General features: G+C 42.5%; 1 protein-coding gene across 3 annotated transcripts in view; it reads left to right on the top strand.

The window, feature by feature from the left end:
• Positions 1-12,665, top strand: part of ACVR1 (activin A receptor type 1) — an 86,327-nt gene that overhangs the window by 22,903 nt on the left and 50,759 nt on the right. Inside the window, exon 1 of one of the 3 annotated variants that reach the window (XM_081052577.1) lies at positions 1,634-1,721. The exons of the other annotated variants lie outside the window; for them this stretch is intronic. The gene's annotated coding sequence lies outside the window, so the exon portion shown is untranslated. Of the gene's footprint in view, positions 1-1,633; positions 1,722-12,665 lie in introns of those variants that run through there. 3 annotated transcript variants of the gene reach the window in all.

The following is a 12,665-nucleotide window of genomic DNA, read 5'->3' as shown; positions in this document are numbered from 1 at the left end:
TATACATTGAGGAATGGTGTTCAAGAGTTTCAGTCATTATCATTTAGTCTTCTTCAGAATTTTGTTTTTCCTGGTATCCTAAATTAGCTACATCCACATCCACATTATATCGGTTGCATACTAGAATCTAGCTCAATCCAGTTTGTTTGAAAGGGTAAAGTGAGATATTGTAATAACAAATGATGAGCCCTTTCACCTGGGTTTGTGTTTCTTATTTATCTTGTCTCTCCTACCAGGATTCATTTTTCATGCTTATTATATGCACAACTCTAGCTGCAGGAAGAGTTTCATTTGCTCTCACAGAGAAGAGCACTTGAGTCCTAATTACCCGTGTGTCCTTCCTTTTCCTTCCCATTAATAAGACTAATCATGCTCTAATACTGCTATTATGCCACCAGGGAGAAGTCCATTTTTGTTGCAGAACCTCCATGTTTGTCTTCCCCTTTGTCCCTGTAAGCATTTGCAGGTGGTGACCATGACACAAATACTTAAAATGGAGTATTGCTTCTTCAGAAAGATTTCAGAGCTAAGATGACCCACATTTTTATTGAATTTGCAAGCCATAGTTAGATTTTATTACAGTAAAGAAGGCTGGGCTTTTGCAGAGTTCCGCTGCAAAAGATTTTGGCCTGTCCTAGACAAGATTGCTAAGTCCTAAATTATTTTCAGGGTTGACTTGATCTTGGTATTTCCAAAGCCATCATCACTCAGACTTTCCATCCCAATTACCCAATGAGGGAAGGAAGGGGATAACTTCAATAGACCTTTTGTTAGAGACCACAAAGGTGCCCCTCTTTGCCACTGGGCGGGAGGGAGGGAAGACTAGAATAAGCCTTTCTTTGAATTTCTCATTATCGAGGATTCAGGAAGTTCTTGAAGGGTGAACGAATGTAAGAGAAATGTCTGAGTATTAAATTTGTTGTTCTCATTTCTCATTACTATAATTTATCCTTTTGGTTCAGAACAAAATCTTTTTTCATTGATGCATCATCAAATGAGAGAATTTCAGGGGAGAGAGATGAGATGTGCTGAGCTATTTGTCACTAGAAGGGCCTATATTTGAGTATCTGATGAAGCTGTACACTTTTTTTTGCCATGTTTTTTTTTCCTAACAGAATCATGGTGTATTATTTGATGCAAGGTGAGCTGTGACAAAGCTTCCTTTTAGCTTTTCCTTCCCAGAGAATGTTTGTTTCAGCTGTGGATAAAGTAAAGCCACATGCAGTTGTTCCCCGCCCCCCCCCCCCCAATAGATACTAGAAAATGTTCATATTCAGTGCATATTTACATGAGAGAAGGGTAGCGGTGGGGTGTGGAAAGGATTCTAAAAATTCAAAGTCAAGTATTAAACAGAAGGGAAAACAAATCCAGGACCCAAGCTCATGAAATGATTTCATTGTGGTCAACAGTGAATTGGTAGTGCACTAGCTTCTAAGCTTTTTTCTCCTTTTCTTTAATATAAAGATAGGTCTCGAGTGAGAGGATGGATGATGACATCTTCTCTTTATGGAAACACTAGTAAAGCAGGAGATTTGTGGGAACGTCATACGTGCAACTGTGATATTGTGATTTATAATCATTTAGATGACCAAAATATATTTCTGAGGTGTATTTGGTCTTCATCCACAGATCCCAAACCCCTTGGAATTTCCTAAGTGATGAGAGCAACAGTGGCATTTCTTGTTATGTTAATGAGGTGACTTTTGGACCCCACCTAAGAGGTAGGAGCCAACCATGTGGTTAGAGCATTGGAGCTTTTTCATTCACACTCCCTGATTTCCAGGGAGGGGAGAGAGAAATTTAGGTTGAATGCCCATGGCCAATGACTTAGTCAGTCATGACAGTGTAATGAAGCCTCCATAAAATCCCAGAAAGGACACTCATGGGTCCCTGTTCAGAGAGTTTCCACGTTGGGGAGCTAGAATATATCCATGTGCCACCATGGTGGGTCCTGAGCTCCATAAGGACAGAAGCTCCTTCGTTTGGGACCTTGCTCTATGTAGCTCTTCATTTGTCTATTGATTCATATCCATTAATATCAATAAATCAGTAATGTAGTGAGTAAACAGGGTTTCCCGAGTTCTGTGAGCTGTTCTATCAAAGTAATCGAACCCAAGGAAGGAGTCGTGGGAATCTGTGATTTATAGACAGTCAGTCAGAAGCACAAGAAACAACCTGGGCTTGAATTGGAGTCTGAAGTGAGGGTGGTCTTGTGGGACCGAGCCCTTTACCTGTGGAATCTGATTCTATCTCTGGGTAGATAATGTCAGAATTGAATTGAATTCTCAGACACTCTGCTGGTGTCTGAGAATTACTTGTTGATGTGGGGAGACGCGTGCACACACACCTGGGTCCAGGAACCCTTTAAGCAACTTTTGCTCTTGAAAAGAAATAAAGAGTAAGGAAAACAAAAGACATTTAAAAATTATTTGTAACTCCCCAAACATTGCTAACTGTCTTCTGAAACTTCCCTCTGTAGCCCAGCATGACCTCAGGCAAGCTTCCATAGATAACGATTATATGAAATAGTCATAATTACTCAGAACTCATGTCGATTCCAAAATAGTGTAAGACGCAGGGTGGAGTGGCTTTCACACTTTTCACTGTGACTCATAGTAAGAAACATTTTAGAGTTAGACCCAGTGCATCTACATTTAGAAACATTTTAGAGTAGGACCCGTACACATCTGAAATGAAAATTTCAAGAAACAGTCTTACTATGTTTAGTGTACTCCTGTTTCTTTTTTTTTTAATTCTGTTCGATTTTTTTCATTTAAAAAGAAATAAACCTTGTCTTGAACTAAATAGATTTCACTGCTTACAAATGCATCATAATCTATAGTTTAACAACGATAACTCCAGTCTGCTCCCAAGAGTTCACTGCCCAGAAGTCCCAGCTGCCCTCAGGTGAAAGCTCCGACAACTAACCTGTATGTTTTCAAACACAGCTGGCCTAGAACCTTTAATTTTTTCACAACTTCATGTAGCCTGACCATCCTTTCTCTCCAAGCTAGTGATATGACAGAAAGAGTAAAGTTAAAATTTGTGCCTTCTCATCCTTGGTCATAACACTGGAACAGCTGCTGCCTGATTCTAATCAGCTGAATCTGAGTTCTTCAGAGCAGGGTGTTTCCCAGATCCACGTAATGCTACATCTAATTCTTTGTTATGGGTTAGAGCAGAGCATGGACTTTCCTAGGATATGTATGTTTGGGGGATGTGGGAAGGAAAGAAGGAAGAGGAAGAGAGAAATTCCTCTTGGAAAGAGGGTGGTAAAATTCACCTTTAAAAACCCCACAAAACTCTGCCTGTATTTCTTAATGAAATGGTGACTTGGAGGGAGGAGTGACCTCTTTTATTAATTTTTTTTTGCTATATCTGTTTTATCTTCTGAATTCTGGTGTCGACACCAGACCAATTTCAATGAAACAAAAATCAGATTCATTCAGGAAAGTTGTAAATTAAAGACTGGATAAGAAAATAAAACACCCATAGCAACCCCCATCCAGTTTAGAATTTGACACCTGAGATGCATATAATATTGCAGAATGCCACGTAGAGTTACACAGTCATGGCTTCTCTGTATGTTGAACATCGCGTCATAGTTCATATGCTTACGTCAGTTTTGCAAAGGGTTAGGGTAATTTTTGATAGTTAAATGGTGTTGTTAGTCAAAGAGTGTCTTCTGAAGGGAAGGCTCTTGGCCATGTATAGGAATCAGGCCTCTCTCAGGAGAGAGACAGACGTCAAACCCATGAGCCCTTGTCTTCCTCTTTAGTGGGTCTGTGTGTATGTGTTATTTCACCTCTCAGCGTCTGTTACTGCAGCAGCATGATGGACACTGTACTGGGGCAGTTTCGAGGAACCATAGGCAATATGTGCGGAGTGAGCCCTAGAGTGTGACAGGCCGGGACTTTGTGGTGTCTGTTATTTTATCCCAATGTCTAAGACGATGCCTGTCATGTAGTTGACACTCAATGAATATTTGACAAATGAATGAAGAAATTATGTTGACTAAAACAATAACTATTCTTGTGATATAAAAAAGATATTATTAGAGACAGAGTGATTTGGGCTGAGGAGAGATAAGAAAGTACATCCTTTCAAAGATCTGAGTTTTGTGGAAGAGAATCACTTATAAGACAATCTTACATTATTTATCTTTCAATTGATAAATTAGCTTGAGTACACTGGCAGGCACTGGGGGTGTCAACATAACTACAAGTGGTTCCTGCTGTCAAGGATTCAGAACCTGGTTGGATTAGGCAGAGGTTATGCAGCACAGCTCTGGGAATATCGATGGGGGGAGCTTTCATATCACACTGGGCTGGGGTTCGGGACATTGGCCCAAGGGGACAAGGTTTGGAAGACTGAACAAGCATTAGACCAGCAAAGAGAAGGGCTCTTTAGCTAGCCCAGAGAAGTGGGGAGATGGAGGACGCCGCCTGGCAGGCCAGCACAGCCAGAGCAGTTTGGAGGAGGGATTTGGGTTGAAAGCTGGGGCCCTACTAGCCTGGCAGGGCCTTGTGCCCGAAGGCAGTGAGAGCTCTTGAAAGATTAATTAGGAGCAGCTTGTGTGTTTTGGAAGAGTTGTGTGGTGGAAGTGGATCACGGGGCAAGGTAAGAAAAGAGGTCAAGGGATGAGAAAAATCCCGTCCTCCTGCAGGGTTTTCAAAGTCATTCCCACTATCAACTTAATGGTGCCCAACAAGGAAACAAAACAAAAAACCAAACCTGAGTTCAAAGAGTAGACCTTTGGTACTTACAGGTGGTTTACAAATAATCACAGCAGCAGCAGCAGCAAACAACACGAATCTAGTAATAATTCCACTGCTACTTTTATTATGAAAGCAGATCCCTGAGCTACTGACTTTTCGAGCAACTTTTTCGAGACATTTAAATCCCTCTCGCTGGCCCTTTGTTCCTGTGTTGCCATGGAGTGTCAATAAGCCCAGCTCAGAATAACCCAGGCAGTGAGACAAGAGGTACAGCTTGCTCACTGGCATGTTGGCTGACCAGGTTACACTGTTTTCATTGCTCCCGTCTTGGGAGGAGCACTGGGCAGCTGGTTGCCCTGGCAGCTGTGAAAGGTGTATGTCTCTTGGCTGCCCAGAGTTTGAAATGCAACCAAAACTTGCCTGCCTAGTGAGCATGTGCAGCTCCCGATTGAGCTGATAGCGACTGAAAATAGCCTACTGAGCACCTGTCCCTTGTACACCAGCCGCTGGCCTACTGCCATTTGGGACAGTGTGGACACACTTGGTGGATAGGTGAGGGGCTGGGTGGATTTTAATGCTGTTTAGGAAGATCTTAGAAACTGTGGCCCTGGCTTAACAGGAAGAAAAAATGGAGCAGGCTCTTCTGAGCACTTCTGTTTGGCACTTCTGTGGTTAGTGAGTGGCCACAGTGGCTGTGTATGTACAGTATGTGGTGAAGATTGCATACAGTTCTCCTTTCTCAGCCAAACTGTGGTCCAATAGACCACAGAGAAGTCAGATTTTCTCTTGGAGGGATAGGCTTTCCTAAAAAAATTCTGGATGACAGCCATCCATAGTTTATGCTGCCTCAGTTTCAGAAAGGGAAGGCACTGAGTTAAACTACTTCTTTAATTTTCTACCTGTTCTTTTAATCTCCAATTTTCTACCTGTTCCTTTAATCCCCAATGATTGTCAGTTGATCACTACATGATGCCCCTTTGCTAGTTTATTCTTTCTCAGCAGCCCAATGTGGGCACAGAATAGAAACATAACACGTTGGGAGTTGTCTGTTCCCCTTTGGGACTCTTTCCATTTCCTTCTGGGCTTTCATCTCTTCAGCGGGTTGCCATTGTTGGGCATGCTTGGCACGCCAATGTGGATGGAAGCAGGCTCTGGAAGGAAATACTTCTGAAATGACTGGTGGTATTAAAGCTACTATTTAAAAGTGACCCTTCATAGATACTTGGGTTATCTTTAGGCCGTTAGTGCTCTGCAACTACCAGAGCCAAAGAGAAGCTGCGGAAACGCTGGCCTGCTGCTCTTGCCTTGGTTTGTGTTTAGATATTCTTGCTCTCCAGCCAGTGGCCTCATGACACATCTCAGATTTAGCTGCCTTTCTTTTGCCAAGGCCCAAGATTATTGTGGAAGCTGGAAATGGTATGCTGTGCCACAGAGATTGTGGGGAAAGGAGTGTGTGTTTGAGAAGCTAGTTCTGGTTCACAGCACTCTGAAGAAATGCTTTTGGTTTCTACCTTGACTGTAGGCCCCTGGAACCTTTCTGTGGGCTCAGGGATAAAAAAGAATACGCTCAAAAATGATCGAAACTCTACCCTCTCATGGTGACTATAGGATCTTAAGTTTATGACTAATAAGACAGTCTTCTTAAGGGTGTTGAATTTGGGGGTTAGTGAATTCTTGTGTGTCACATTAATTAGACTGATGGGGTGAGAAGATATGCAAAGCAAAGATCAAGTTCTAAAGGTTGAAATACAGATGCACAAGGCGTGTATTGATGGGAATGAAGGCATGGGATCCCTTTCTTCGTTAACCGTTCATGGAGTTCTGCTAGGGCCTTGGGACATGAATTGGGAAATTGGGCGATAGGAAAGAAGCAGCATCAGAGAGGTTTGGGTTTTGCCCAATTTTTTTACCATTGGATATCGTTGTGGCTTCACCTGGGCTAGAAAGAATATAGTCTAGAAATTACCTTGTTCCCTTTGTCCTTTTCCCTGGAGTGGGGTAGGGTAAAGGAGCCTAGGAGGAGGAATTGAATTAATTCTGGACATTTTTTTCAGCTTTAGCTTTGGGTGCCACTATGCCTGGAGGTTGGCATTGTAAGACAGTTGTTCAACAAATTGGAGCCCGGCCCATCTTTTGAAAGGTTTATCTCTGTGGTTTGAAAGCTTCCGGAAAGGGTGTGGTGGTGTGGTGGCAGCTTACAGGTAGTAAGCAGAGCAAAGACTGGCAACCTTGGAGGTCCAGTCCCTGAGTCCCAGAGAATAAAGGTCTAGAGTAGGGCATGGGCGGGGAAATAGAGGTGCCCTGGAGTTTCTTCTTCCACTGCGCTATCCCATTAGGGCCCTTGTTTAGGGTTTCCTGTAAAACCAAACCAAAATTTTCCATATTGGGCTGGGTAGAAAACCTTTACTGGAACAGCCACGCACTCCCTAATTAGCCCCCAGGGCAGGGAACAACCAGGGTCAGGAACACCTCTTCCCACACTGAACATGTCTAGCCAGCAACATTCTATAGATGGCACCGTGTTAGTGGCTTCTTCTAAATCTAAACAAGGAATGACTTCTCTGAAATGTTTATTATTCACTGGGTCTTTTTCCCCCTCTTCCTTCAGGCTCTGGTTACACTGCCTCACTGGAGCTCCACTCAGACATGGGCGTTGTCAACATATAGGGGTGGGGTGGGGGCATTGTCTGGTCTCTACAATATGCCTCAGTAGGTACTTTCCCTTAGGCCTTGTAATTGTTTGCTTCTCTGAAGCGGATTCAGGAAGTTTCAAGGCAAAATGAAGAAAGGGGTCATTATTCCCCCCCGCCCCCCCCATGAAGGAGTGGCTTCACAGCCATGGTACGTATGTTTAAGTCAAGTCTGGTACATTTGGGGAATCATGAAAAGCATGGAAAGAGAGACCAACATTGTCTTAGGTTAATACCCCGCAATGTTCTTTGACTTGTTAGTCACTTAAACACAGACCGAGTTTTTGGCTTTAAAATAGAAGGCGTGGCTGCTGCAATAGGCTTAATTTACAGGGATTATTTCATAGACAAGGAGTCAGCCCAGACACAAAATAAACAGATGGCACTTTTTTTCCTCTCTCTCTCAGCTTCAGCAGTTCAAATACAGGCTGACTTTGGAATCCTTGTCACCTTCGGCAAAGCAAGAAGGGGAAAATGATGTAATTCACTCTTCCCCACTCCCTGCTGAAAATGCCATTATTTTCACTGATAGGGGGAAAATGGCAGCAAAGACCAGGGGCATCCTTTTTACTGCTGAGCAAGCAAGTCCTGCATGACCTCTCCAAACTGAGTAGAGTCAGACCCTCCCTGGGTTTTGATCATCCTGATCAAAACCATCCTGGTAGCATCATAGGAATTAAAAACTCTGAAGTCAGCCATCTAAGGAAGGACCACTCATAACTGCCCTACGGTTCCATTACTGTATCAATTCCCTATTTTCGGAACTCTCCTATTTGACCTTTCTTTTAACAAACAAACAAGCAAACAAAAAACCTACCACACCACAATTAGGACTAATTTTCCACACTTGTAAGCCCGAGTAGTTGAACGCTGTGGTGAGCTCCTTTAGGAAGAAGTCGTTTGCACAGACATGCTGGCTTGGTGACTAAGCCTTGCCTTAAGATCTCTGCTGACATTTAAAGACTTTATAGTCTCAGTCTGCTCTGAAAACCAACATCATGTCTCTTCCCATCTCTAAATCCTTTCTATGAAGAGAAGATTCAGTCTGAAGCAAACATTCATCAGGCTTGTACTCCTGCCAAGTACTGAGGCGTTTGTTGGGTATGTAACGATGAGGAAAATAGGCTCAGTTCCTCCCCTCACGGTGCTCACAATCTAGAGGAAAGACTTGGACACTCAACAACCAGACCCATGCATGGGAAAGGATACAGGTTGTTCCTACTTTCAGTTTGGGTGTGTGAACAAAGGCTTCTGTGAGGAATTAACAGATAAGGTGAGGTCTGAGGGGACGACACATACTACCTAGGTGAGTGGGGGTGTTGGCAAGGAGAGAGCTAAGCATTTCATGTGGAGGGAATCCCACACCTAAAGGACCTGAGATCCTGAAGCAGGAAGAGGCCTTCCAAGAACTGACGGTGTCTGGGGGAGGCTAAAAGGTGGAGATAGATTAACTTGGACTTCTGTAGGCCAGATTAATCACCGTGCCTCTATTTTGAGAGTAATGGATGCTAGAGAGAATCAGGCTTGTACATTTGCATGGAGATGTCATTTGCTGAGTTAGAGAATCGTGAGGAAAAACACATTAGGAGGGGAGGCGTCATGAGTTCAAAATCTTGGAAATCCTAAAACCACTTTTTTCGTGGTGGTTCTAATTTATATGTGACCTCATTCAAATGGGACTATTCTCTGTCTTAACTCTTATAACACATTTTCTTCTTGGCTTTACAACTTTACCAAGTATCATTTTCTCTGATCCGAAAAGAAAATGTGATTTGGGTTCTCTAAATGAGGGTTTTATCATGAGAACATTTAGGCACTTGGTGTATTTCACCCCTGAGCATGTAGCCTGCCTGCTTGCCAGACCATCACATGCCCTGCACTAGGCTTTCTGGACAGACCTTTGTGTTTGTCTTAGGAGCAGGTTTGCTGGCAGTGATACCTGGCATTGAAAAATCCTTCCTAAGCCTTTGTTTAATGCGAGAGATCTCAAATGCTTTCAGATTCTGGAGAGGTGCCAAGCTGCACTCTCGGATTAGGAGACAATGGAAGGACTCTCATATCTATAAGCCTAATATAAGCTGTCATTTCAAATGAATGAATCGTTTATACGGTTGGAAGGAGTCCAGGGATGTTTGGGGTTCCTTTTTTAGCCTATAAAGTTTGGAGCTATTGGAGTTCCTTTTTTAGCCTATAAAGTTTGGAGCTATTGGGGTTTTGTGATAACTCTTTTATAACAATCATCTAATAGCCGCATAATTATTTGTGCTACTTTGAGGTGAGTCTGTTCCTTTTGCTGAGCCCTGGGATCACAACTATAGGCTGGTTTACCTCTAGCATTTTTTCATTCGTCTATTGTGTCGAAGATTTGAGTGGGAAATGTGGGGTTTGGGGCACCATTTATTTAGAATGATAATCAGTTTAAATGCCTTAAAGCATTATGGAGTATGTGACTGGGCAGGTGAGAAGGAGAACTTTGGGAATAGGTCCATCCTCTTGTGCTTCGATCGCTCAAGACCCGCTTCAAACAAAAATGTGAACAATTTTACTATGAGATAGAAGATTATCCCAAACTGTAGACCATCTTAAAAAGTCCACGATGCTCTTTGTTCTGCCGCTTCCTCTGCCAGTCTGGGATTAGGCTGAGAGTAGGTGTGTCCAGATGGTGAGGTGACTGATGCCCAGAACAAGAAATATCTTTTAAAAGATTTGGCTGTGGTGAACCCCTGGGATTCCAAGCCTGCGCCTCTGGTTGCAGAGCCAGCCCCGATCCTCCCAGGAGGTGTGGAGAATTCCCTGCTGCTCCCAGCCAGATGCAGGCTGCGAATGCATTCGCTTGGGCCTTGTTCTGGTGACAGAAAGGGCACACAGTGCCAGCCATAACACTGAGTAATGCCGGGAGATGCCTTTTAGAACAAACAATGTGGGCGAGCTCCTCAGAGAGGGAATACCTCTGGCTTGACATTTAAATTACTGAATTATTTAAATGAATGTCAATTAGGTAGAGTAGACTTGCTGTCTTCTGCCAGGGCACTTCCTGGTTATTTGCACAGACAAGTGTAAAATAAAATACTTCATGTCGTATATGGTGCCTCCTATCTGTCCGGTGGAAAATCAGTCACAGAAGGCAATTATCCATTCCGTGGTGTTCCTGGATGTTTATACTGTGTTCATATCATGGTCTGAGAGATTAGAGGTCCATAGAACCTCACCTTCTACCCTAAAAGGGGTTTTGTGATAGCTGTTGTACTCCCCCATCTCTCCCACCACAATTCTTCCCCAAATAAAATATTACAGGCCCACACATGTGACAGTTATTCCTAAATTTTGACAAGACTAAAACAGTGAGTCATGGGCATTCTGGGGCCTGCTGTGTTCCTTACAATTGTGGATATTAAGATCTGAAAATGCTGGCTACCTTGCCTTTAACTTTCTTTGTTGAATTAGTAATCCTAGCTCAGAACATCCTTTTGGCATCTCTTTGACTAATCCCCTCTGTCAGATACAATTGCCAAAGTGGCATTTAACTAATGTGAGTGCATACGTGTAGGCGTGCACATGGGTATGTGTGGTCATTTTTATATTGTGCATGTGGTCATTTTTATATTCTTATGAAGTTAGGGTCTTCATTTACATTAGGTTGTATAGGAAAAATAGATACATGAAGGGCTCTTCTAATTCATTATATGGGAACATACAAATTAAGAAGATGAAGTATTGGTGAGAAGCAAAATAGGAAAATGTTGGTGCAGGTTTTGTGTTTTTCCATTAGCAACTGCTGGACTGAGCTCATAGCTCCTCCATATCAGAGATTGAGTTAATTATTATATGTCATTAACAGCCATTTTTCTTCCCTTTTTTTCTTTTTCCTGATTGTGGAGGGGAGGATATGAAAACCCTGCTTTTTTGCATTTTACTGACAAGAATCACCAACTTAGAAGTAGTCAATGCCTGGTCGTCTATACTCAACTGTTGTAGGAATATAAAGATTCAAGAAGAGTGTTTCATACACGAATCCCTTTGACTTAGTATATGACCTAACAGGATGAGATCTGATTAAGATCTCTACTCCATTGTGCCTGTGTGCACTGCGTGGTGGGCATACTGAACTGAATTTTACTAAAGATGGTCCTTGAGGCTGCTCAATTCTTGCAAAATTCTTTAGCTTACAGTCTAAACATCTGTCAGACCGTCGCCACGTCCTGTCAGAAGCTAGAGACCTTGGAAAGGCAGTATCCCTTTTTGCATCTGTGGACTTAGAGTTCAGTTTGTGCTGGAACTGTAAAAGCATACTTTCCTCTGAAAGCACATTAGAAAAATGATTATTGTTGCATTTCATTATTTTTAATTTGACGTTTTTTATTAGAACCATAGAGTGTCATTAATTCTTTGCTCTTCTGGATCATCCGTTCCCATAGGATCAGTGATGATTGAGCCTCTGTGGTCTGGAGTTACGGTCAACCCTCAGAGTCCTCCAGGGACTGGTTCTACTCCCCAAAACCTTCTACTCCCCAAATCTGCAGGTGCTCAAGTCTCATACATAAAATGGCAGAGTCTCTGCATATGACCTATGCACAACCTCCAGTATATTTTAAGCCATCTCTAGATTACTTGTAATACCTAATGCAACGGAAATGCTATGTAAACAGTTGTGTTGTTGGGGGAATAATGACAAGAAAAAAAAGGTCTGTACATGTTCAGTACAAACTCAACCATTGTAGGCCTAACTACGTAGTACACATCAGCAACAATGTAACATTTTCTGGAATATTTCTGTTAGCAGTTGGTTGAATCCGTGGATGCGGGTCCCACATAGACAGAGGGCGGACTGTACTTGTTTATAGTTGCTCCTAGTGGATGGTAGCTACAGAGTTGAGTAATTTCTATTCCTCAATCCATTGTCAGTTCATAAACAGCCAACCTCCAATTTTATTTTACCCCTTCATCCCAACACTAAGCCCTTGTTCCCAACCCACTATCAACAGATACAGCCTCTTTAATGTGTTAGGTATGTATCCTTTCACATACGTGACCTTTAAAAAATATTTAGGGTTTTTAAATAGATGCCATGTTTCAAATTTGTATAAATTGCATTATTGCACAGTTTTAAAATACAGCCTTTTTAATTCCCTGCTGTAGATCACAAACAAATCAATATGACACCATTAACTCTCCCCACCCCCATCCATTTCCCTCCAAAGAATCATCACCTGTCGGGCAGCATAGTTGGCAGCCTTCAGCCAGCTTTGTGCCATTCAAG

This window comes from Rhinolophus hipposideros, assembly GCF_964194185.1.
Source record: "Rhinolophus hipposideros genome assembly, chromosome: 6".
NCBI classification, from domain to species: domain Eukaryota; kingdom Metazoa; phylum Chordata; class Mammalia; order Chiroptera; family Rhinolophidae; genus Rhinolophus; species Rhinolophus hipposideros.
Note: the sequence above shows the minus strand (reverse complement) of the source record. Positions and strands in the feature narration are given on the sequence as shown.